Source organism: Ochotona curzoniae, unplaced genomic scaffold (genome assembly GCF_017591425.1).
Source record: "Ochotona curzoniae isolate NIBS_2020 unplaced genomic scaffold, NIBS_Ocur_1.0 contig_2688, whole genome shotgun sequence".
Classification (NCBI taxonomy): Eukaryota; Metazoa; Chordata; class Mammalia; order Lagomorpha; family Ochotonidae; genus Ochotona; species Ochotona curzoniae.
The window spans coordinates 8,243,244-8,270,105 of NW_024465553.1; the positions used below are offsets into that span (position 1 = coordinate 8,243,244).

At 45.6% G+C, this 26,862-nt stretch overlaps 1 protein-coding gene across 2 annotated transcripts in view; it reads left to right on the plus strand.

Annotated features, from left to right (window-relative positions):
* Nucleotides 1-1,699: 1,699 nt before the first annotated feature.
* The window catches only part of FOXN3 (forkhead box N3), a 333,022-nt gene continuing 307,859 nt past the window's right edge, over nucleotides 1,700-26,862 (plus strand). Inside the window, exon 1 of one of the 2 annotated variants that reach the window (XM_040975179.1) lies at nucleotides 1,700-1,820. The gene's annotated coding sequence lies outside the window, so the exon portion shown is untranslated. The remainder of the gene's footprint in view (nucleotides 1,821-26,862) is intronic. The other variant, XM_040975177.1, reaches the window with a different exon arrangement.

The window sequence follows — 26,862 nt, forward strand, 5'->3', positions numbered from 1 at the left end:
GATTTTTAAAATGTATGTCTCTGAGGGAGTCTTGGAAAAGTCCTTGGGGAGTACTTATTAGAAAAAAAAACCCAAAACTATGAATGGGTTTTCGATTTGGGGGTGGTGGGGGGCTCCAAAATGAATTTTCAGTTCATGCCATTTCCTGTGAGCTTCTGAAGCACGCCTTGAAGAGAGGAGTTGGGCAGCCGGGGTTCGCTGGGACAGGCGGGCCTGTTGAAAGCTTGGGGGTGGAGAGTCCAACCGGAGAGCACTGTGTGCATCTGGACTCTCCACATCCTCATCTGAAAATTGGGGATTTTATCATCTCCTGACCAGATCCCATGCAGTGTTTCATCATGGAAGGTGGCAACTGAAGGCGCTTTTGAAAACTTCTGAGAGATTGATGGAGCTCTAATTGGAAAGGGAGAGGGAACAGAGGACTTTCCAAAGGGACTTTTTTTTTTTTCTGATCCAAAAATAGAATTCAGAAAGCACATCTTGGCATTTCGTTTTCCTTCTGGTTGGAAACCACAGCAACCATCGCTGGTAGCAGTCTTACCAAATTGTGACCTTCTGACTTGGTGGCACTTTTCCTTGTAATGAAGGGTTCCTAGCCTCGGCCTCTTTGACTCAAAGTTGCTTTGGGGGGAGGGGCGGGGGCGGTCAGTTCCGGAGCCTGGAGGTTACTGCCAGCTCCCTGGGGGTGGGGATGGAGGTAAGGGTGAGGTGGGGGCACAGGATTTCTTGTAACAAACCCTCAGAGTCCCTAGAACGTGCAGCCTTCCTAATCGCACTGCGGGCCGATGTGCGCAGACATCCAGGACCATAATTTACTTTCAGTTTACGGATTTTGCGAGTTTTCGCATTTGTTTTAATTTGTAATTAAGTTTTCTCTAGGCGGCACACCATATGCCACCATTAATTCTTTCTCGTTGATTTCTGGGAAGATACATGACTGCATATTCTGATGCAATTTTTGAGGTCTTTTGAAAATCAAATGACGACGTGGTTCGCCATATGGGGCTTTGTTATTTAAAAGAGCGCATTCGAAAGTACAAGAGTGCAAACTGGAAATTGGACCTGTTAGCTACGGGGGTGGGGGGTTGGAGGGTATGCGTGGGCAAAGTGTTTAAAGGGCGGTTTTAAGCACAGGCACATTTCCAACCCCCCTTTCTTTCCTTCGCGTGGTTTTTTCTTTTTCTTTCTTTTTTGCAAGCTCCGTCTCTTAGCGTCTCAGGTGCACCGGGCAGCCCCTCCGAAGGCCAGTTCCTGCCCAGTGCTGCATGGACGCCTGGGCTGCAGACACCAACATCTGCCTTCGGAGTTCACTTGCAAGCCGGCGTCTTCCTGGTAACGTCTTCTGCCAGCATGTGACATTCCGCTCCGGTTCGTCCGCGCGCGCACACACCACACACACACACACACACACACACACACACACACACACACACACAACACACACTACACACCCAACGCCCCGTGGCCGCCCGGGCCAGGGGCAGCCGGCTGTTTTCGGTTTTCCTCGGGGATCCTCGGCGCTCCCGAGCTGCCTGCCTGCGGTACGTGCGGGCAGCCGCCGGGGCCGTGGGGCGGGCGGCAGGCGGGCAGCAGGAGGGCGCTCGGCGCGCGCTAGGACCCAGCAGGGCTCCGGGCCCGGGTGGGGAGCCTCGCCGCCGACCCCGGGCGGGCGCCGGGCGCTGGAGCCGGGGTTCCGGCCGCGATCGGCTGCAGCTCGGCCGGGAGACGGCGCGACCCGGCGGCGGGGCCAGCCGCGAGTCCACGCCGCCGCAGCCCCCGACGCGGCCGCGAGAAGCAGCGCGGGGGGCAGGCGATCCAAGGTAACGAAATTGGGGCTCATTTCCTGCCTCCCCGCCCCTCGCTCTGGTTTAGCATTGTCATGCGAAGCCCTCCCCGCCCGGGCTGCTGCATTTTGGGGGGCACCCTTTGGTGTTTGGGGAGAAGATCTCCCGCGTCGTCCCGTCACCCCCACACCCCCCCGCGCCGGCTTATTTCCACCTGGTTTCCGATTGATTTATAGCTCGTAGCCCCAGTGGGAAGGATCCAGGCTTGGCAAGTTGCTTATTTTCATTAGTTTTCTCTCAAAAGTAAGTTCATTACCCACCCACCCTCCAAAAAAAAAAAAAAAATCTCAAATTTCTAATAGTCATTTTCTCAAAAAAATTTTTAATTACAAATATATATTTGTAAAAATGAGCGAATAATGGGTGCCACTCAGCTCTTGACTTGTGGGGAAATCCACTTTCTTAGCTCCCCAGGCGTTGACTTCTATTTTCAAGCAACCAACGTGGGAGAGGTGTAGTTTGGCTCGCCCAGGAGTTTTTTTTTTTTTTTTTTTAAACAGCATGGCTGGTCGCAACTGTTTGACTATCAGTTGTAAACAGAGTGTTGTCAGATCTACGGCTTTCCAGTCCTGTAGCTGGCTCTCGTGATACGACATGCCCAGAGTCGAGCTCCCCGTGGAGGGCACCCAGAATATTTCTCTTTTTGGCGGGGGAGTGGGGAGACGGTGCGTGTGCAGGCAAGAATCCTATCTCCAGGAGAAAGCCCTGCCTACTGGTCAGCGAGACCCGAGAGATGATTTTTCAGGCTTTGTTTATACTCTGGGGATGACATGTGGGAGAGCAGACAGGTAGTGTTTTTAATGGTGGGGCGTCTGCGTTTCTCTTGGCTGGGGCGCGTGTAGCCTCCCCGCCCCCTGTCACAGGCTGTGCCTCAGGTGACACATTTGCAAGCAGCTGGGACTTAGGGTGGCTGGTGTGGCCAGCAGTGGTCTGCCCGAGCTCCCTGGTTGGAGCTGTCCTAGGCGGGCGCGACCGGTTCCTGGAAGGGGGAAAGGAAATCGTGGTCTCCTCATCCAAGGAGGAGATCCTATTCTGTTCCTTTTGTTCCTGGTGTTCATTGATCCGCCAGCTCAGCCTTGGGGAGGGCTGGGCAGCTCCGAGGGTTCGGAGCTGGGAGCACGGCACAGAGTCCTCTTCCCTCTGCCACTGATTGGTCAGCCAGATGGAGACTTAGGAAAACAGTCCCCGAACGCCTTCTTTTGCAGTCCAGGCTTTCTGCAAGACTGATTGGTTAATGCGGGTGCCGCCGGGGCTCCAGATACCCTTTTATGCGGAATGCTGGGGGTTGGCATTTGTCTCCAGATAAAGCAGGCCATTTTGGTGGCCAGTCTCACGGCAGACGTCAGCTCAGGAGTGCGCCCGCCACTTTGCAATTCCTTCTCAATGGTTGCTGCTCCCGCGAGTTGTAAGATGCAAAGTTGTGCAACTCAGAATCGATCCCTCCTCCCCGCCCCCCTCGCCGGTTTAAGGAGCATCCTCAGCGGGCTGGGTGCACAGCCATGTGGTTATTTTGTTCATCAGTGCCTCGTGCTTTGGTGTGTTTCACACATCGGATTCTAAGTCTGTCAGGGAAAGGAAAACACAATGAAGAGAGAGAGAGCTCCAGCAGGCAAAATCAGCGTGCGCACTGTTACCAGAAATTGTGGAATCTGCTGCGAGGAGGATGCTTTGCATTTCCAAGAAAAGGGGCGTTCTGGACCACAGAAAAATGTGAATCAGTAAAGCGGGGTGAGGTGCTGTATCTGTATGAGAGAAAAAGGGGAGGCCCATGTCCATCCTCTTCGGAGGCTTCCCAGTGCCTCCTGACTGAAACACCGTCCCAGAAGTTGCTCAGCGTAGAAACACTTTTCTGATTGGCTTAAACATTTAGACACAGGAAGTGGATGGTATCTAATAACCGAGGAGTGGAGACACGGTTGTCATGGAAACCGAGGAAGGTAACCCCACCCCCCACTCCACATCCATCCACTGCCGCCACCAGCACCCCATGCCTGTCATCAGATGCCTGGAGACCATACCGGCTTCTGTGAGCCGAGCTTCTTCCCCAGCGTCTGTTGAAACCCGAGTCTGCGCCCGTCAAATCAAGGTCATTTTACAACAACAACTAAAAATGTAGCCTCCCGGCTTGCATAGCGGTATTTTTTTTTATTATTGAAAATATTTGTGCTAAAAGCCTTTAAAGCCAGGATGGGCACTTTTGCTTGCTTAGCATTTTTGCTAACTCTGAGTAGCCCGGGTGAGGGCTTGAGGTCTGAGCATTTCATGGAGGAGTCAAGCTCATCTGTGTGTACCGCTGGCCACGGGTGGGAACCCAGTTGGGGGAGCCTTCAGGAGGGGGCTCTTACCTGGGGCTGGAGTGCTGGAGGGGTTCAAAGCTGAGCTAAGGCAATTGAACTTAAAAGAACTGTGGTGTTTTGGAACTGTGCCCTGAGGCTGTGTGTGCAGGGGGAAATGAAGACTGGGGAAGTGAGCTTCCAAACTGGCAGGACAGTTATCTGGTTGACTTACAAAACTTTCCTCTTTTGTGGATAGGAAAGAGTGATTTTATTTTCAGGATGGCTGGAAGGTGCCCGAGATCAAAGTTGCAGATGTTTTCAATATCTTGGTGGTGATTTCTCCAAGGAGTATAAAGAAGGGGGAAGCTTTGGAGCACACATGCCTCCTGGCTCTGAGGAAGGAAAAACAAAACCACAGAGCAGGAGGGCCTCTCCTAAATTTTGCCTTTGAGGGTGGACATGGAACCTGGCACCCAGAGAGCAAATGCAGTGACTGTGCTTTCTTCATTTTTTAGGGCCGGTCTACGAATTTTAATTTCTTGATAGTCTCTTAGAAATATCTTCCTTCCAGTCATGGTAATTTATAGCACCCTCTTGGTCTATCTTAATGGAAAATGGTCCATTTTGAAACTTACTCAATTAACAGAATATTTTTGTTAAGGAGCAGCTAACTGCTTGGTTTTCATCAATGAATTAATTGCAGGGGGGAGGGGAGAAGCACAATCCTCCCTCTGTAGCAGTGTTTCTTTCATGTCCCCCTTGGAGGCCTTGCAAGCGATAAAACATCATTTGGCTGATGTCTCTTGTGCTTCTTGCTCCCCTACTTGACGGATTAGGATTTTGTGAAGAAGGTTATGCTTAATGGCACAATCGGTCTCTTTAAGCAAAGAATTTCCTGTAGGGAGCTTTCTTATCTGCACATGTGTTCATTGGCAGGAAGCATGGCAGTTGCTTGTTTTTACAAACTGAAGGAAATGAATGGGATTTGTTGGTTTCTAGAATCTACCTTCATTCACCATTGTGAAATAGCTTTCTTGGGACACTTTGAGAAGTGCAACTAATTCACTAGCAAGTCTTCAGTATTTCTGTTTCCTTCTTTGTGACTTTAGGGTTAAAGAGCTGGCTTGTGACACTGCCATGCTCCACTTGTCCGGTTCATTTTCAGTTGTCAAGTGGTCGCATATTGTCCAAACCTCTGGTGTTTTTTTGATGACTATTGCCAACCAATGACCCATGTTGATGTTGGAGTAGTATGGACAGATAAAGAAAAAGGCAGCTTCATTCTTCTCTTGGCTTATAGGAAGAAGGTCCAGAAAGAACGTGTCAGGTACATGCTAACATCGGGGGTGAGTGGGCTTAGAGGCATTGCAGCCAGCTGGGAGCGCGAAGGAGATAAACCTATATTTTGAAAGGATTCACTATGCAAAAATCTGGATATATTTTGGATATTTAGAATAAGCATAGTTAATTGTTTCAACTCACCTAAGTTTCAAATTCTGCAGGAGGGAAAAGGTGAATTTCTTTACAGGAAAATCAGTGCCTACTCCCCCATTTCAGAAAACATCCTGATGAGGGGCCAAGAGTACTAGGAAAAGGAGAACTACCAATCATGATGATTTTCACATCTTTTGGTAGACATAATAATTTTAATATATATGTAATATATATGTATATTTGAAAGGCAGATTTACAGAAAGAAAGAGAGACAGAGAAGAAAAACTTTAATCCGCTGGTTTACTCCCCAAGTTGCCGCAATGGGCATAGCTGAGCCAATCCAAAGCCAGGTGCCAGGAGCTTCTTCCCGGTCTCCCACGTGGGCACAGGGTCCCAAGGCTTTGGGGCATTCTCTGCTGCTTTCCCAGGCTATAAGCAGGGAGCGGCAAGGGAAGTGGAGCAACCGGGACATGAACTGGCACCCATATGAGATCCTGCTGGCTTCAAGGCTGGGCCCTGTAGACATAATTTTCATTTGTAGACAAAATTTTATTTTGTATTTAGCAGCAAATGAAACCTCATGCAAGAATTTAATCCTCGCTTTTACCTTCACAGTTTAAGAGGATGCCTGTGAACAGCAAAGCAGGGAGAAGATACCAATCTGGTGTATTTTAGATAGCCCCTGTGAGGTCTAGCTGCCTGTGGGAAAAGGTTAGAGTAGCTGCGGATATGCCGAGTCCTGGACCAGTACACACTGAGAAGTGAACGGTGTGTTCTTAGGGCTTACTAAACAAACCCTCCTTTCTTCTAAGTTGTGAGAGCATTTTATAGAGATGTCTGGGGTTAACTGGTTACAGTTTTACTGGAATGCGTGGATCTGTTCCATCACTGTTATTCTATTAGTGAGTGAAGATAATTTCACATTAAGTGTCATTCATGAAATGGAAAGTTTGCCAAGCTCTATAAATCTGCTTGGCAGACTTCGTGTTTTGAGTGTTGAGTAAAATGATAACACACAGATGATATTTGAATATCATCAAATATATTCACATTATCTTCCCTGTTGTGAAATTGTCCTGAAATGACACTATTGTGCCCAGGCTCAGATCACCCCTTTCCATGCCGGCAGTTTTACGTGCCAGAGTTTTCTAGGGGAGCAGGTAGAAGACTCGCCTTCAGTCCACTGTTGATTTCCACAGCTGCTTGGTTTCTGTGTGCCTGGGGGCACAGACAAGGAGAACCCAGCAGGGACTCCAGTCTAATGTGTGTGGTGGAGCTGTGTGTCCTGAGACCCACAGCCTGGCTTTGGCCATCGCTTCTCGGAGGCCACGCTGTTGGGGAATCCGTGCAAGTAGGAAGAACAGACGCTACTCTGCCTTCTCCCTGTTGCTTCTCTTACATCTGCCTGGTTTCTGCAACCCGCACAGGGTTGCGGATGGCAGGTCAGACAACAAGGTTTCAGAAGGCCACAGACCTTCCAAGAGTTTGTGCATGCACACACATGCACACACACACACATGCACGTGCACACACACACGCTTGAAAAGCTAGTGGAAAGTTGGAATGAAAGGATGAAAAGTTTATATTTTGAAATCTATGTATAGTTTTACTCATACAAGGAATTTTCCATGAATTCTTTGAAGACCCCTTGTTAGCATGGATTTCAGAATTTTTCTGGTACAAAATGAACAAACTTTTGATTCCATTTTTCATAATCTTTAAGATGTATTCTGTATCTATTTCTGTGTAAATATATATATATATATGAAAACATTTCCTCTATGAAAATGAAACTAACATGAGCATGAAACAGCTGGCCATGGTAGTGGATGAAAGTGATCGCGGCTGACTTGTGCTTGGTGAGTTCTGTGGGAGGCAGCTGTCACATTTGGGCTGCTTGAACCACCTCATTTCTCCTCCATCGTGGATTTCAAAGAAGAGCTAATGTGTAGCGCCAGAGCTAACCAAGGGAGCTGCTTCAAGGCCTATGTGCTGATAGGGAACATGTTTCTTGGGGAGTAAGGTCGGAGTTTGTGTGTTCTTGGGGATTCTTCTGTTTGAAACCCAGAGTATGTACCTTAGCAGGACATTTCTAAACCTGGGGATGGAAGAATTCTTCAAAAATTACACACTGTGGGTCCAGTACCTTTGAAAATGCTCCCCCCTGGAGCCAGTCCCCTGGAGAACGTTAGTGTACCAGGCAAGGTTATTAGACTCTTCACATTCTGAAAACTTCCTGATTTAGCAAACTTAGTGTTTTTGCAGCCTTCAAAATGAAACTAATTGCAATTGGCCTTCTCCATCTGTGACTTCCATAGCCTCAAACTAACAGGTTGAAGGTGTTTGGGAAACAATGGTATCTGTTCTAAGTGTGTGTAGGCTGTTTGTTCCTGGTCATTATTGCATTTACAGTAGTACAAAGTAATGGCTGTTTATATAGCATTTACATGGTTTTGGGCATCATAAATAGTCTAGAAGTGATTTAAGGTATGTGTGAGAATATGCATAGGTGGTATGCAAATTGCTATGCTATTTGATAGGTCAGACCTGGGCCTCCTTGGGTCGTGGTATCCCCGGGAAGCCCTGGCATCACTTGGCTGTGACTACTGAGCAACAACTGTACTCTATCGTGATCAGCTAATAAATGTCTCTAAACAGACATGGATGTGTGTATCCCTTGACCAGCCTTAGCGTTTCACATTGTCTCTGGAAAAAGGAACAAGTGGCTCTGGGTTGTTTTGGTAGTTATCAGTGATATAAAAATGTGCTTTTCAGATATTGTTTCCTCAATTGTTTTCTGTGCTTTTTATTATAACCTGTTATTAATATTATATGCTATAACCTGGTATTAAGGCTGACTAATGACGGTAGATATGAGCATCCCATCCCATGCTGAACGCCATGCCGCTGCCTGCCGAGCGCCATGTCGTCTAAGGTAGCCGACTGCTTCTCAACCGCTCGACTCCAAATCTCTCTCTCTCCTTACTGTAACTCTGCCTTTCAAATACACAAAATAAGTCTTAAAAAGAAAGAGAAGGAGATGGCATCTTTCCCCATAGATAACATCAGGCTAAGCCAAGGAGGATTGTGTCTGGCCACAAGTGGGATTTTGCTGTTCAACCTTCCGGGTTCCCATGTCTGACCAGGACATTTTAGATTCCTTGTCAGCGACTATTTTCTTTTCATTCAAGGTTTGCTGATTTATTTGAAAGGCAGAGCTACAGAGAGAGAATGAGGGAGGGAGAATGAGAAATCCACCCACTGGTTCACTTCTCACACTGTTTGTGTTAGGCCAGGCCAAAGCCAGGAGCCCAGGAACTGAAGGGCCAAGCACTTTGACCATGTTCCACTGCTTTCCCAGGCACACTCATAGATCGGAAATGGAGCAGTCCGAACTTGAATCAGCACCTCTGTGGGATGCCGGTGTTGCAGGTGGCAGATTAACCCACTGTGCCACAGCACCAGCCCCTAGTGCCTGTCTTCAGGATTTCCCTGCAGGCATATCTGAGAAATCAAAGAGCTTTACTACAGAATAGGATTTTCCTAAACTACCAAAGTATTCGGCTCGACTTTTGGTGGCAGATTTCCTAGACAACATTCACTTTTCAAAAAAAAAAAAACTTGATATGGACTGCTCTACAGCTCAGGGGTGCAAATGCAGTGACATTCTCTTAATCTCTCAGAATAAAAAGCAGTTGGTTTATGTCATCAGATGAACAGAATGGCCAATATTTCTTTTTTCTTTTCTTTTCTTTTCTTTTTCTTTTTTTTTTTTTTTTGATGTATTGGTTTGAAAGGCAGGGCTACTGGAAGAAAGAAAGAGGAGAGAGGAGGCACAGAGAAAAATCTTTCAACTTCTGGATCATTCCCCAGGTAGCCACAACAGCCAGGGCTGAGCCACATCTAAGCTAGGAGCCAGGAGCTTCATCCAAGTGTCAGGGTCCCAACTCCTTGGGCCATCTTCTGCTACGTTGTGCAGGCCACCAGCCGGGAGCTAGATCTGAAGTAAAGCAGCTGGGACTCCAGCTGGCACCCATAAAGGTTGCTGACAGTGCAGGCAGCAGCTTAGCTCACTATGCCACAGTGCCAGCCCTCAGGATTTCTAACTTGCCCCCATCCCTACTCCTAGGTCATACAAAGCCCATAGGTTTTTACAGAGATCACATAGAGAAGGAGGCCGTCTTCCTCCCCAGCCACGCAGGCAGCTCTGCTTTTGCACTAGCACAGGGCAAAGCCGAGTCATCGGTGGAGAACCCTGCCATGCCCAGTGTCCACGTGATGGGTTGGAACTCAGAGCGGAGCAGATGTAGACATCTTGTGGGAGGCATATGTCTGATATTTCCTGATGCTCTTGAAATGTGTTCAGGTGGATGATCAGAACTCGATGGGATTAGTTCCTGTTTCACAGGTGTAATGTCATGTAGATGAAATTGTTGTAAAGAATTGATTAAAACAAAGTGCTAAAGACATATACGTGCAAATTTGGGAACATGGATTTTGCACGTTTGGTATGCAGCTGCTCTGCATGTCTGGCATTCCAGGAGCTTTGCCTCGTGGTAGGGTTCAGTGGCAGCCAGGAGACATCTCCACATGCGGCTCATTGGGAGTGAGTGTTCTAACCTGATACAGATGGAGTCAGGTGACACCTACCTTAAGCTCCCTCCTAGAGGTGTCCTGCCTTTTGCTTTAGCTCAGAACCAAACTCAGCACAATGGCAGTGGTGGCTTGGGTACTTTGGAGATGGCCCAGGAAGATACCTGGACATATGTGGGAGGTGTCACATCCTGGACAGATGTCAACCTGATGTGTTACATCCTGATGAACCCCTATGTAATTGTCAATTGAAAATGTGGAATCCACGTGAGCTCCCAAGCTTCCTAGTTCTGTAGTACGGGGCACTGCAGGGCATCAGCGGTGTCTCCCGTGACCATGCAGTGACCTAGAACCATACTCATTGCTGGCCACTGCTGTGGCCCAGCACTGCAGGCAGAATTGGACCACGTAGCACCAGCCCTAGCAAAGATCCACATTCAGAATTTGAAGGCGATTTTTTACTAGATGCCCCCAGGCTTTTTGCACCATTGGAAAAAGGGAAAACTTGCAAACTGAGTCATCTGTAAGTCAGGGTTGGCCTGAGGGGAATTTTCAAGCGCCTGGGCCCCAGGCCTCCTGGACCATACTGAGAACCTGGCCAGACCACTTCCTAAGGAGCACCATCCCAGCACTTGAGGTCTGTGTGCCAGCCTGGACCTGTCAGAATGTTCTCAGGAATTCCTGGGCCCCGTTGAGAGCCACCAGAGGTCAGAGTGTTCGCTGGGCAGTGGAGACTAGGGTGCCAGCAGCTTCTGTGCCACCCACAGCCCTGGAACTGTGGATATCTTTGAAGAAGCATCCTTTTTAACAGTCTTTTGAAGTGCGTGAAGATCTTGGACAGATAGCTTATTTTCCATCACAAAGAGTGGGAAGAAGAGAGGTGGCCAGAGTGCAGGGTCCGAGTGTGCCAGAAGATGTGGTCAGCTCCCCGTCTTGTTTTCTGTTAGAACCACTAGTCTTGTTGCCCAGGCTACAAAACCTGGGCACCATTAGCTTTCCCTCCCCCACGTCTCATTGACCACTGGACTCCTTGACCCCTGCTTCCCTGTGATCCACCTTGTGGTCAGCTCCCAGTCTTGAGTTCTGGAGCTTTCCTCCAAGAATGCAGCCCGTACCCTTGGGGGAGCCCTTCCTCTGGGGTCCTTCCTTTGTCCACACCCTTGACTTCCAACTCCCGAAGTAAGGCCGCGGAATAAGACTTGTGTTTCTACACCTTGCCTCTGCCACTCAGCCATGTGGCCTTCAGTGAATTCCAGCCTAAGACTCAATAATATGGAAATAAAACTCAGTAATGTGGAAATCCTGAAAGGATTATTGTGAAGGTCAAATCACACTTGGCTCCGCATCTGTGACATTCTTACCACCCGACTGAGAGCAGCTCTTTTCTTGTTTTGTGTTTTGGTTCATGTTGCTTGCTGGGTCGCTCATCTTCCGAGAACCCACCTACATTTCTGTCCCTCTCGGCCTATCTTTCCAGTCTTTTATATTAATATGAACTTACCATTGCTGTCCAGGGAATCCTGCCCCAAGCTCGGGGTGTATTCACCTCCTTGCTCATCCTGATCCTTTCAGCTTCCCTGCCTCTGAGCATATTGTTTCCGGGACACACCATTTTAATTTTCTTGGTTATTAATAAGATTGAGTACCTCTTCATAGGTTTATTGGTCATATGTATTTCTTCCCTTGTCAAATGCATGATACCTGTCGTGTTTGTCTTGATTCTATCCACCATTTTTGTCTGCTTGTCGTGAGGTAGGCACATCAGTTTATTGGTCTTATGATTTGTTCTTTACTTGAGAGGCCGAGAGACCAAGCGAGAAAGATGAATAGAGAGCTCCTCTCCGCTGGTCCAGGACCCAAATGCCAGGAACCTCCCAGCAGGCCCAAACCAGCAGCCAGAAGCTCAGTCCAGAATTGCACGGGGTAAGAGGAACCTGACTGCTTAGGCTGTCACGGTCGCCTTCCAGTGTCTGCGTGAGCATGAAGCTGGAGTGGGGACCAGTCAGAGGCAGTCAAATATCGCTAGTCTCACGCAGGACTCAGGCATCCTGCCCGGGGTCTTCACTTCTAGGCGGAATCCTTCTCCCCTGCTGTTTTATTTTTTATACCGTGTGCACACACATGCATATATGTGTACCATCTGTTATATTTATTATACATGTCAGATGATATAAGTTTCTGCATTCAGACGTAGTGCTGGTAATGAACATACGCTGGAAACGGACCTAACAATTAATTGCTGTGTCAAAAGTTGTACATACATTTTAAAAACTGGACTTGATCTTGGAGCTGTTGTGATAGCTCAACTAAGCTAATTCGCTGCCTCCAAGTACCGGGTTCCCACATTGGCGCCTGTTCATGCCCTGGTTGCTCTAATTCCCTTCCCACAGCTCCCTGTTAGTGGCCTGGGGTAGCAGCAGAGAATGGCCCAAAGCCTTGGGACCCTGCACCCACATGGGAGACCTGGAAGAGGCTCCTGGCCCCTGGCTTTGGATCAGCTCAGCTCCAGCCTTTGTGGCCATTTGGGAAGTGAACCAGTGGATGGAAGATCTCTGTATCTCCTTCTCTCTGTAAATCTGCCTTTTCAGTAAAAAAAAAAAGGACCACAGGCTGGTCCTCCAAGCATGCGGGGCTTCCCCTCCCCGCTGGGCACATCCCCCACCAGGACAGAACACATGCTGTGATCTGTGAGCCACAGATGACCCGAGAAAAACAAATGAGCCAAAAAGAAATTGATCTTATGTGTTTGTGCGGAAAATTAAGATTTCTTTAGCTTACCATAATTTTATATTATCATCAATTCTTTCCAATTTTTTATTCAACCACATATGTGGTTTGCAAATATTGGCAATCCTGTGTCTTTGCAGTTCTTATTATTTCGTTTCCTTTTTGTGCTATTCTGTAGATCCCCTAGTATATCCTGAGGAGACACAGTGATCGTTGGAGCCTGGACCTTGTTCATGATCCCACTCTCATTCTCCCACCCTCCACTACCCACTTAATACAGATGTTATAAAGAAGCTGATCACATTTATGAAGTTGTTTTAAATTTCCTATGTTGTCCAAGTGATGTTGTAAGTTATGGATGGATGTTCAGTTATTAAAATTATTTTTCTACATTTCTGGGATAAGTGAACTTACTATGAGGATGCTTCCTTTGTCTACATTTCTAAATTCACATTGAGAATAATTCCTGGGGATTTTATGTTTGGGGGCGGGCCTCTGGGCTGGTGGTTGAGTCCTGAATGAGACTCTCACGCCCCGTGTTGGAAATCTTGCCTTTGAGTCTTGACTCTCTTCCAGTTGCAGCTCCCCATGTCTACACACCTTGGGAGACAACAGTGGTGGCTCGATGGTTGAGCCCTCGCCACCCAATGGCTCTTGGCTCCCAGGCCTGTCTGTGGGATCTGGGGAGTAAGCCGGAAGATCCTGTCGCTTGCTCTCTCTCAAACAGTTTTTAAAAAGAATGCTTACCTCCTCATCATGTGCAAAAGGTCCTACAGTTCTCATTTCTTATCAAAGTTTGGTATCAAGGCATCCCTGTCCTTATAAAACAGACTGGAGTCCTCACCTTCTGTTGCCTGGAGTAGTTTATGTGGGATTAGCAGTTACAGAATCCTCCAAATTTATGGGAAGATCCTGCTTTTTCTGGATGGGTGTTTCTAAAGAGTTTTACAACTGCTAGTCAGCTCTAGCATTCTCTCTTTTTTTTCTTTGATCCATTGCAATAGTTCATTCTTTTTAAGTATTTATTTCATTTTGTTTTAACATTTGGGACACAGGACTGTTTTTAACAACCTTTTATTGTGTTTTTCTAATGACTGTACCTTCACTATTCAACTTTTATTCCTACCTTCACTTTTATGCTTGCTCATTTTTCTTAATCAGTGTCACCAGAATTTTGTTAGTTAGTAGTACTGAAAAACTTACAGTGTCTACACATTTTTCTGTTTAATTTCTGCTTGTACCTTTTTTCTTTTTACTGCTTTGTATTTATCTTTTTTTCCCCCCGACTTCCTGACAGCTTGGTTCATTCATTTTGAAGTCTTCATTTCTAGTTTAGATGTATAAGCTATGACTTTTTTTTTCTAAGTACCAAGTTAGTTCTATCTTGTAACATTCCCCCTCTCCCCCCCGGCCTTGTCATTACTGTTTAGCTCTAAATAACTTACACTTGTACAATAACTTTTTCTTTGTCCTGTCAGTTTATTTAAAAGAGTTTTGTTTCCATTTTCCAAATCTATGGTATAATTTTGAGTTATCGTTTGTTATTGTATTCATTCACTGTTACTTTAAAATACTCAAGGGGAGCTTCTTGGGAAAGAAGGCTTTATCTCAGCCCCCTGAGTGAGATTGTGGCAGCAAGTGGTCCCATGGTCTAGTGTCCCATGGAAGCTGGCTAGAAGGTATGTGGGCACATTCACTGAGGGGGCTGCAGGGAAGAGAGGGAACCTAAGCCCAACCTGAATTCCAGTCCTCAAACCTGCTGTGGGAACCATCCTGCAGGGGAGGCTAACACCCCGGGGCTGATGCCCCCAGTGACGCAAAGGCCCCACCCCCTGGCCACCACAAGCCCATCAAGTCTCCATTGTTCCTTCGAGTTTTAGGGAAAACAAATCCTACTGTATCCCTGACAGTTATTTTTAGCCATTGCATTTTGGTCATAGAATAGACTCCTTGGCCGTAGAATAGTCTCAATACCAACCTCTTAAACATGAAATTAAGCTTATTAATAAGATTGTGCAAATCTCTATCTATAATGATTCTTTGCTTCATTTTTTATTGAGATTTATTAAAATATCCTGCTAAGAAAGATTGCCATTTTAAAAAGATATATTTTGAAGTGATTGTATTTGATGTTAGAATGCTTCTATATTGTTGGAGAATTTCGTTTTTTATTTTTCTGAAATGGTGCTCTTTAATTGTCACAGTACTTTTTGTGCTAAAGCATGTTTTGTTTGATGTGAATGTAATAGGATATGAGTAACTTCCGTTTGATTACTTTGTGATGATACTTGGTTTTTCATTCTTTGTATGACGTATAGCTGGATAATATCTTATGCAGTCTGTAATTAACTTTTAAGTGAAATATCTATTAAATTTATAGTAATAACCAAGAAATTCCAGTCTATTCCCTCATCCTATTTTTCTTTTCCAACTTTCCTACCTTTTCTGTGATTTTCTGTTCTCTTTCATTTGAATAGATTTGTTATGTAGTATATTTCATTACAGTATTGTGAAGGTTTTACGCTGTATTCTGATGCTCTAAGTGGTCTTCTAGAAATTTTAGCACGCGTTGTTACAAAGTCCAACAAGATCTGATATATTTGGTTAGACTGTTTATTCTCAATCACTGTTCCCTCAGCTTAGGTTTCATTTCTCTCAGAGCTGAAATATTATTTTAGATGGAAAATATTTGTTTGTTCAAATTTGCTTTGCTTATGCCTACTTGCTTGTAACCCACCCCCGCCCCCATCACTTCTCAGGTCTCATTTAGTGAGGATAAATTGATGAAAAAACACTTTCAAATATTCTGTGGGAGAAAATAGACACTTTCCACTGAATATCTGTTTCCTGGTTCTTAGAATGAAACCTTGATGGATATAAAATATATTTTTGCTAGGTATAAAATTGAAGTTATTTCCTCTCTGTGACTTCAAGGTGTCCGTTTGTTTTATGGCATCTTCTGCTGCTCCTTCAGTGCTAGGTGTCATCGCCGGTAGTGCTGAAGATGGGCTTTCCTCATGAGTACCTTATGACTATTTAAAGAGGTATTTATTGGAGGAGGTGTTATGTTGAGGCAGACTAGGCCACTGCTTGTTGCACCTACATCCGGTATCAGATTGCCTGTGTGAGTCCTGGTTGGTCCATGCTTCCCATCTAGCTTCCTGTGCAGGCACTGTGGGAGGCAGCAGGTGGTACCTGGATCCCTGCCACCAAGGTGGGAGACCTGGATGGAGACCCTGGCTCCTGGCTTCATGACAGCCCAGCTTTGCTGTTACGGGTATTTGGGAAGTGAAGTAGCAGATGAAAGATCTCTCTTTATATCTTTCTCAGTCACTCTGCCTTGTGAATGAATAATTAGCTATTTGAAGAAAAAAAGGAAGATTTCTTTTATTCTTATACACAGTATCTAGATATGAATTTCTTGCTTTGTTGCTCTTCTTGAGGATGTTGGAGGCCTTGTGAATTTGTGAAATGGCTGTTTTTTGGTCATCTCTGGAAGATTCTCAGCCTCTTTCTCTCTGCTCTGTATTCCTTCTCTTCTCTCTAGCTATCAGATGGTCAACTGAAATGTTCTAGACTTTTCCCCCCTCTGTATTCTCTTTTTTCACCTGCTTTTTCTTATGAAGAAGTCTTTGAAAAGCTCATGAGAAACACAGATCATAAGAAACTGTATGTGGATTTCAAAATTGTATCAAGATAAACTTATCTTTCAACTCCATTTTAAAAAAAGATTTATTTATTGTTATTGCAAAATCAGATATACAGAGAGAAGGAGAGACAGAGAGGAAGATCTTCTATCTGCTGATTTACTCCCCAAGTGACTGCCATGGCTGGACCTGCATTGATCTGAAGCCAGGACCCAGGAACTTCCTCCAGGTCTCCCACGTGGGTGCAGGGTCCCAAGGCTTTGGGCTGTCCTTGACTGTTTTCCCACGCCACAAGCAGGGAGCTGTGGGATTAGAACTGGATCCCACACGTTCAAGGCAAGGACTTCAGCTGCTAGGCCACTGCACTGGGCCCCTCAACTCCTTTTTGTGTGTGTGTGTGATATTTTGGAAGTCTTTAGACTTCTGTCTTTGTAGATACATATTGTACATACATAGGTGCTACAGGCTAGACAACATCTTCAGTCTTTTCCCCTGGTTTCTGTTGTCTAGTTCATCTTACGTTGCTCATTTATGATGTATTTATTTCCTTCTCTTAGCAGTTTAAATACTTAATTTGTAATTTATGATGTTTTAAAATTGAAAATCTCTGTGGGTTCAGTTTGTGCACTATTGCTGCTAGGTGTCGCTTATGATGTCTTGTTCCTTTGCGTATATATGTGTGTTTTTTCCCCAATATGATTTATTTTATTTATTTGAAAGGCAAAGTTCCAGAGAGCAAGAGAAAGACAGAGAGAGACAAACAGATCTTCCATCCACTGGTTCACTCCCCAAATGGCCATGATGGCTGGGACTGAGTCAGGCCAAATCCAGGAACCAGGATCTTCTTCCAGGTCTCCCGTGTGAGTGGAGGGGCCCAAGAAGTTGCGCCGTTATGCATTGCTTTCCCAGGCTCATTAGCAGAGAACTGGATCAGAAACCAGGTCTTGAATCAATGCCCATATTGGATCCTGGCTCTGCAGATGGAGACTACGTTGACTAGTCCACATGCTGGCCTCTATATTTGTGTCTTTTATTTTACTGTGAATCACTTCCCACCCGTGAAATGAGTTGATGGTTACCAAACATGTTCATCCTCCAAACCTATATGAGGGCTGTCTTGTGGTTATCGATTTTTAGTAAAAATATGATCTCTTTTGCTTCACACCAGTTTCTTTGACTGGCAGTGTTGGTACCCAGCTGGAGCTGTCTTGAGTCTTATTACGCTTTGTACCTGGGGGGTTTTGTGAGTGTCACCAACTTTATCTGCCATCCCCTGGGTCCTGCTTAGTGACAAAAACAGAAATGTAAGTTCTCCTAGTTTGTCAGATCCCTTCGAGAAGAAAATTGACATGAGCGTCTGAGTGGGCCTTATTTTCCTGTCAGCTCATGACCCGTTTCAAATCGTTTTTTCTTTTTAAAATTTTGAATGTTTGCGTTTCACCGACTTGAAAGGAAGAGGGAGAAAAACAGAGAAAGAAACAGAGACGTCCCATCTGCCTCTCTCCTTCCTGAATTCCTGCAACAGCTTGGGCTGGGCCTGGAGGAATCCGGGAAGCAGGTGCCCAGGCCACATCGCCCACGTGGGTGGCAGGGTCCCATTCACTGAAACTGTTACCTGCTGCCTCCCCGAGCGTGTGTAGAAGCGGCATACTGGAATCAAGAGCCAAAGCAGGCACTGTGGTAAGGGCTCTGGCATCAGGCAGTGATCTCTATGCCGAGTGCTCATTCCCGCTCCAAACTATTTCTGAGGAAGTATTCTGCCTATCATTTTTGGTTGTTTTCCATGGAAGAATTGGCCAGGTGTTTATGGTGCTGTACAACCAGAATAACAGCTTCCTCCTTGCCTTCCTTCTGTAGTCACGTGCCTCACCCACAGAGTGAAGCTCCCGTGTGCAACAGAGGGCAGGGACAGTCGTTATTGCCAAGGTGCCACCTCTTTGCACACACATCCAGTGGCACTTTAGGCCCTTTGCACGCATATCCAGTGGCACTTTAAGCCCTAACAGAGGTGACTTGAGGTCAGTGAAAACAATCGCGTTGACTAATCACCTATCTAACCTGAGTGGCTGGTGCTGTTTCAGGGAGACACCTACTTTCCACTTTAAAGCTCCACCAGGACGGTTCCCCAGGTCACCGTGCTTGTTTGCATCACACTAGCAGAACGATGAAAAGGAACAAGACAACACGTGAGGGTGTGGAAGTGAAGCATCGTCCCCCCCCTTCTTTACCATTTTCCAGTGCTTGATGCCATGGCCACGTAAGCCCCCCGCCCCGAGTTGCTGGGAAGTAGTATGAAGCTGTCGGCGCAGGGGACCACATTCCCTCTCTGGGCCTTCAACCCCACCTGATTTCTCACTTCTCTGAGCCCCTTTCTCGCTTCGAATCATCACCATTAAATGTAGGATTGAATTATCTCAAACTCTCATATGTGTAGACTGAGTCACCAGCTACATCATCAGTTGCTTAACGGCGTGCATTTAATACTGGACTTTTGCAGCTGTCTCTTCATCAGTCCATTCTGAACACCTGGTATGCTCAAAAGAGAAAAACTGGATGCCGGAGACGGGGCCTGCCCTCAGGCCATACCTGCTAACATGTGCCTTGCTGCGATCTGCACAGTGTTTATTGTGTCGTGTGTCCGACTTTTCTTTCGGTTTGAAACTTTGCTGGAGTAAACATTTGGAGAAAAAGGCTAACCTCCTGGAGTTTGAGGGGAGCCTTGGAAAGAGTAGTGGCCTTGCCCGGGTGGGGGCGGGGGTGGGAGTGGGGCATGTGGTCAAACTGTCTCGGTTGTCTCTTTTGGAATGGGAATTCCTCAGTCTGGAGGGAGGTGTTGAGGGCTTCAGAATGCTGGTGCTGGTCCTGGAGAGGGGTCAGGATCAAACTGCTGCAAAAGATAAGACCCCGATGCAGGAGTCAGCTGAGAGAATGTGGGCAAACTGCTTTGAGTGTGGAGGGAGCTTTGCACTGAGTGTAGACATGCATGGTGGGGGGGAGGTATTTGTGTGACAGGAGCTTGAAAAAGGCTGTAAGCTCTCAGTCCTTCGTTGGACAGCATGCTCTCCTTCCTTTCATTTTAGGCCTAATGCAAGGTCAAGGTCGCTGACCCTAGGCTAGTGTCTAGCAGATCAACAAGTGGAGGAGTTTCACTCTTGACTATTCCCGGGGTCTGTAGTCAGCTGAACCGGACCCCAGACTGTGGGCTTCAATGCCACCCTGTCCTTGAGTTTAACTTGTTAGTTTGTTGCTAGGGTCAGTGTTTTCAATGATGCACTTGTATTTTCTGTTGCTAACTGATCTTTGCAAATTGACAGCAACGTGTGAATCTAAGTTAAATATAGTTGGAATCGTATTTTGTGGTTTTTTTTTTTCATTGAGTAGTTTTCCTTCTCCAGTACACTGTAGTATGGGTGGGTAAACACACTGACATCTTAGTAACTCTAATCTATTCTCCACCTGCTAAGATGTAAACACGGTGCATGTGGCAAATTACTTTACATGCTGATAAAGCCCGTGTTTTGGAAAAATGTAAGACTGTTTGTATCCAAAACGTTGTTTTGAATCAAGCCATTTAAATATGCAGCTTAAGAATAGGAAATGGTATCCTGAATAGCATAGTCAAAATTCCAGGAAGGGTCAGGCTGCAAAATACACGAGTGAGTCTATAATTAGACATCCACACTGCCATATTTTCCCATCTCCTTGGGTTTAGCTTTGGCACTGGCCAGAGCCCAGCCCTCCAAGCCTAGGGCAGTCCTTTCAGAAGACAGCCCTGTAGATCTATCCAGCTATCCATTAGAAAAGATGGAAGGCTTAACAATAAAAAAAAAAAGTTAGTGCGATAAAAAAATCAGCAAAATGTTTTTATAACACTGAGGAAGGAAGTAATACAGATTAGAGATGAATATATGGAAATGGAAGACAAGCGGTTACACAGACACCATCTGTGGATCCCTGGAACACACAGTCCATAAACCTTGGGGACACTCACCAGAGAAAAAGCACAAATAACCATTATTAGGCATGAAAATAGGTTACATCTACTTAAAAGATATTGAGAGAATATTATGAGTAGCTGTATGACACTATATTTGCAGCTGCAGAAGAAATGGACCAATTTTTAGAAATGCCGTTCACCGTGGCTGGCACAGTGGCTCAACTGGCTGATCCTCCAATTCCATGTGCTGGGATCCCATGTGGGCACCAATTTTAGTCTTGACTGCTCCACTTCCCATCCAGCTCCCTGCTGTGGCCTGGGAAAGCAGTGGAGGATGACCCAAAGCCTTGGAACCCTGCACCCGCGTGGGAGACCTGGAAGAGGTTCCTAGAGCCCAGCTTCAGACCGGCTCGGTGCTGGACATTGTGGTCATCTGAAGGGCGAACCAGTGGATGAAGATCTTCGTCTCTCCTCTCTGTGAAATCTGCTTTTCCAATGAAAATAAATAAATCTTTTAAAAGAGGAAATGCCATTTACCAAAAAAAAGTTTAAAAAATGAAACAACAGGTTGAGTAGCTCTATATCTACTCAAATGAATATATAATTGGAAACTTTCCCATAAGGAAAACTTCAGACCCAGATGGTTTTATTATTGAATTCACAAATATTTAAAGAAGAAATAACACATACTTTCCACAAACTCTTCCAGAGGATAGAGAAAAGAAGGAACTTTCCTAGCTTATTTTAAGAAACCAGCAGAATTTTGATGCTAAACCTTGACAAAAACATAAGAAAGGAAAACGCTCTATGCCAAGTTCATGTATGCATATACGTTCAAAAATCCTAAACAAAAACTAGAAATGTAAACTCAGCAGCAAATTACGATATCGTGAGCCAGCAGACTGCCTTCCAGAAATTCAAGGATAACGAATATATTTGAAAATTAGTTATACTAACTCAGCACATTAACAGAATAAAATAACCATTCTTGTCTTAAGAGATGCAGAAACGTATGTGCTGTAACTCATCCATTCCTGACTAAAAAAAAGACTCACTGCAGACTGATAGAGACATTTTCTTGTCCTCAGAAGGGTGTCCACAGAACCTCCTACCCATTAGGAAGTTGGAGACATTATTCTTGATGGCTGAAATATCAAAACTTTCCCTGTGAGAGAAGATGAACACACCGCCTGTCACCGTGTCTACTCGTTGCTGCGTAGCACATCTGAGCTGGATAAACGAAGCAAGAAGGAGAACTAAAGGTGTGAGGACCAGAAAAGAATGTATTCAGCTGCAGTTATTGGGGGGGGCTAAATCGCTGCCTGGGACCCCTGTGTTTGGTTCAAATGCTGGCTTGCTGTCTGCTGCCTGTCCATTTTGCCTATTACAGTGTCCTGGGAGCAGTGGCTGGTGGTGCAAGGACTGGAGTGCCTGCCTGCCACCCCGGAAGCCCTGATGGAGTTGCAGGCTCTTGTCTTTGGCCTGATCAGCTCTGTTGTGTGTGACCCTCCCAATCTTAAAAAAAAAGAAAAAAATCTCATGGGGATTTTGTAAGTCTTAGTGGACTCTAAAGTTACATAGAAACACAAAGGAGCAACATTATGTAAGATACGCTTGGAGAGGAATAGAGAAGTTGCTCTGCCAGTTACTAAGATGTGTTGTTTTTGCTAGGTGGATAATTGAGGCAGGGTGGTACTGCCATAGGGGTAGAAAAATAGACTAGTGGGAACGAATAGTGTCCTAAAACAGATATATATGCAAACACGCTATTAATGACAAATGACTTTTGTGAGTGGAATCAGATTGTCTTTTTAATCCTGAAACAGTCTTAATATCAGTGTTGAAAAAAAGAACTTGACTCTAAGCTAAAACTATACACTAACATGTGTTCTAGGTGAATTATACACATGACCCCTGAAATTATAAAAGAAAAAGACAAAATTGGATTATATTAAAATGAAGAACTTTTGTTTATCAAAACACATAATTAAGAAAGGCAAACTGGAGATATTTACAATCCGTAATCTACAAGTCTTAAACAAAACCTTCCTACAAATTAACAAAACATGAAACAGTCTAGTAGAAAAATAAGAGGCTTAAAAAGCAACAGCAAAAGAGAATTTCTAAATGTCCAATGAACTTGTGGAAAGTTGCTTAATTTCCTGAGTCTTCAGAAAAATGTAAATTAGAAGATGCATGTCTTGTATAATGCTTAAAATTTAAAATCTAGTTACAGCACTATGAACTGGTGACAATTTGAGGAAATGGAAATTCCCATACACGTGTGGTGAGAATGGAAACAGGTGCAACCGGGCCCAGCACCATGGCCTAGTGGTTAAAGCCCTCGCCTTGAAAGCGCCAGGATCCCATATGGATGCTGGTTCTAGATATCCAACACTTTCGTTGGGAGTCAATCTTTTATTTGGAAGTAGAGATGCATGTTGTAGTGTGTCTTCACATCTGGATATGATAGTCTCCATTACTCCACCACCATACATTCCAACTTGCATGATGGATTCCTCATATTAGAGAGAACATATGGTATTTCTCTTTTTTGTGATTGACTTATTTCACTGAGCATAATGGTCTCTAGTTGGGACCATCTTGTTTGCAAGTTGTATAATTTCATTCTTTTAATGGCTGAATAATATTCCATGGAGTAGATGTACCACAGTTTCCTTAACCACTCCTCTTTGGATCTGCATCTGGGTTGTTTCCAGGTCTCTGCTATTCTAGCTTGTGCTGCTGTAAATACAGGATTACAGATTCCCTTCTCATATGTAGTTTTAATTTCTTTTGGGTATATTCTTTTATTTTTTAAAGATTTATTATTATTATTATTTTATTGGAAAGGCAGATATACAGAGAGGAGAGACAGAGAGGAAGATCTTCTGTCCGATGATTCACTCCCCAAGTGAGCGCAACGGGCCGATACTATGCCAATCCGAAGCCAGGAGCCTCTTCCGGGTCTCCCATGCGGGTGCAGGGTCCCAAAGCTATGGGCCGTCTTTGACTGCTTTCCTGGGCCACAGGCAGGGAGCTAGAAGGGAAGCGGGGCTGTGGGGATAGAACCGGCGCCCATATGGGATCCCGGGCGTGCAAGGTGAGGACCTTAACCACTGTGCCACTGCGCCAGGCCCATCTTTTGGGTATATTCTTAAGAGTGGGATAGCTGGGTCTGTATGCTATATTAACAGTGTAGATTTAAAAAAAACTAAGATCATTCCCTTTATTTATTTATTTTTGAAGATTTATTTATATTTTTAAAAAATTTTTTTGGAAAGACAAATATATATGTGGGATCCTGGCACATGCAAGGCAAGGATTTAGCCACTACACTATCGCACCAGGCCTAATTCCCTTTATTTTTAACCAAATTAAAATTACCCACTAATCGACTCTCATGAGAATTTCAGTCTTGCCCCCTTCCTTTGCTTTGAGTTGGTGATCTGTTGCTGTCACATTCCTACCATTTATCGTTGTGGTCCAGGACACACTGGGCTTAGACCCTTTCTTGGAGGACTTTTGGTATTTTCTGTAAAGGCTCTGTCCTCTTTTGATTTGTGGGGATATGTAAAAACGTAATCCCCGCCTCCCTTCCTTCCTGTTCTTCCTGTACCTTCTAACAGACTCTCAGTCCAACTTTGTCCTTGTCCAAACACGTCAGACAATGCACCATGTCCATTTTGGTTTTGCTCTCTGTTCTGCCACAACTTTTGTGCAAGGATTTATCTTTCGTCTTTTGCCTGTTGAATTCCTGTTTCCTGAATCCAATGGTTTCTTTGTTTTGCTGCATATAGCGTTTTAAAACAAGCAAATTTGCCCCTGCAGTTTACTAAGTATAGGAGGTAAACTGGCCAGGAACTAAGTCCCGGAAGATGTCTTTGCGCTAACCCCACTCCTGGTCAGTTGTACCACAAAGCTTGTGATTATCCCTGGGAAGCCGTCTTTTCCCCTGGGGACTTGCGAGGCAGTACTGGCCGCACTTCCTGCCCCCAGTGCTGCTGGTGAGACGCCACATGCCATGCTGTGTGTTCCATCTTTTCTGTGTGAGTGGATTTTTTTCTCCCTAGAATTTTCATTTTAGTTTGGTGTAAAATTTTACAATACATGACTTTTTCTATGTCTTTGTAAATTAATCTGTGGATTTCAGCAGGTCTTTCCCTTGGGAAGATGTCTGATTCTCTTCCAGGGAAGGTTTGTGGGGTGTGTGGATTTGTCATTTGCTAATTTCCGTACCTGTTTTTCAGTGCTTTTGCTTGGATACTTAGAAATTCCATTTGTTGAATACTGAACTGATCCTTTTTTTTCCTCTCTCTCTTCTGGTCGTCTCTGTCTCGTTGCCTTACTTTCTAGATGTTTTCGTTCACTTGAGTTCTAAATCATCTGTTGAATTTTTTGGTCTTCCATTATATATGTGTATTTTATAATTTTTGTTTGAGGAGTGGAAGAACAGAGAGAGGAGTTGGGGAGAGCACCCACCTGCTGCGGCTGCACCTGCAGATCCAGCTCTGGCTGGGCCAGGCCGCAGGTGGGGGCTCTGAACTCCTTTAGGTAGCAAGCGCTCAGTTGAGCCATTCTTGCTGCCTCCCGGGGTGTGGATTAGCAGGGAACTGAAGTCACGAGCTGGAGACTGATTTCAAACCTACACAGGTACTGGACCAAGGACGCGTCCTCTGGTGGGAAATGCTAACCCTTAAAGTCTTTAGTTTTTCACCGAGTATCTCCTTTAACAATATTCTGTTCTTTGTTCTTTTCTTTCTTCTTCTTCTTCTTTTTTTTTTTTAAACAAAAATCATGCGTTCTCTTCTGTAGAGAATATTAATTCGAGTCTTTGACGTTTCCCTCTGTGTCCTGAGTTAACTCTTCCTCAGTTGCTAGTGTTTCAGGTGCAACGGGTCTGGCTTTCTCAGTGTTCATCTTCCCTCTGATTTCTTGTGATCCTCGCATTTCTTTTCATATTGAAATGGGGACTTCCGAAGAGGTTATTGGAAGTCGTGTAGGAAGAGCTCATCGTCTGGGAGATTCAGGAGTTGAGTCAGTTTCCTGGATTTTTCAGGATCTCCCCGGGTTTTCCTCGGTGACTGTTACCACAGGGTCTCCTGCAGGAGCATAGGAGCCAGAGTCCTGGGGTGAGGACAGTCAGGTAGCCTGAGGGCATGGATCCTGGGACTGCAGGGCACCCAGGGTGACATTGACCCTCCCACTCAGTCTGCTGTGCACTCCCAAGCTGTGGTTCCCAAGGCTGGGTTTCTTTCACTTTCTCCAGCATGCATCTGGATGCCTGAGGGGAAGTGCGACTGGCAGCAGCCTGGTCATGCGCAGCCAGGGAGAGAGTGCAAGGAGAAGGGCTCCTTCTGCAGTCTGATGCCTCTCTCATTCTCGAGCCTTTCCTGGATCCTGCAGAGTGAATTCTCATTTTCAGGGTTCTGATCGGCTTTCTCCTGGGCCTGGCTTCCAGCCTGCAGGGGAGGCAGCAGGGAGGGGAAGCCCTGAATTGCTGATTCTCTCCCTCTGCTCAGCAGTAGAGAGCTCTCAAAATAGCCCTTGGAGCTTCGCGGGGTGACAGGAGCCACACAGCCCCTCTCAGAGTTGGCTTTGGGCTGACAAAAAAATTCACCAGAAATATACCCTTCTCCCCTTCCAACTTCATTTTTTTTTTTGGCTGATTCCTTTTTTTTTTTTTTTTTTTTTTGGTAAGATTTATTTCATTTTTAGTTGGAAGGCAAAGTCACAGAAAGAAGGAAAGAGAGGGAGAGAGAGCTCTTACATCTGCTGATTCATTCCCCAAATGGCCACAAAAGCTGGAACTGAGTCAACCCAAAGCCGGAGCCAAGCGCCTCCTCTGGGTCTCCCCTGTGGGTGCAGGGGCCGAGGACTTGGGCTAGCCTCTCCTGCTTTCCCAGGTCAGAAGCAGGGAGTTGGATCAGTAGTGGGGCAACCAGGACTGGAACTGGTGCCTATATGGGATCCTGGCGCTGCTGGTGGAGGCTTAGCTTGATACGCTATGGCACGGGCTCCTTGCACCAAGATCAAGCCCTCATGCTGCCCCCACCCTCCTCAGGCCGGGAAACTTGTTGAAACCTGCATGGTTTCTCAGCCCTTGGAGATTTCTTACAATGAAACCAATCTGACTTTGGTCAGTGCTTTGGTCCCTGTAGGATTCTGACCAGATCCTAGTGCTGTTAAATGGCCTGTACCTCCAGATGAGCTAGAAATGCATGAGCGAGGTGGCCAGAACAGCGTTCTCTTAGAGGAATGCACGTTTTCTAGAGATCAGAACTCACTGTCTCATGCCAAGACAGCCTGGCTCTAGACGTGCGCTTGGGGAGTAGATGTGGTAAACAGCTCTACTTCAGCATTGCAAAGAAACACGTGGCTGCAGTTCAATTATTCTTAAAATA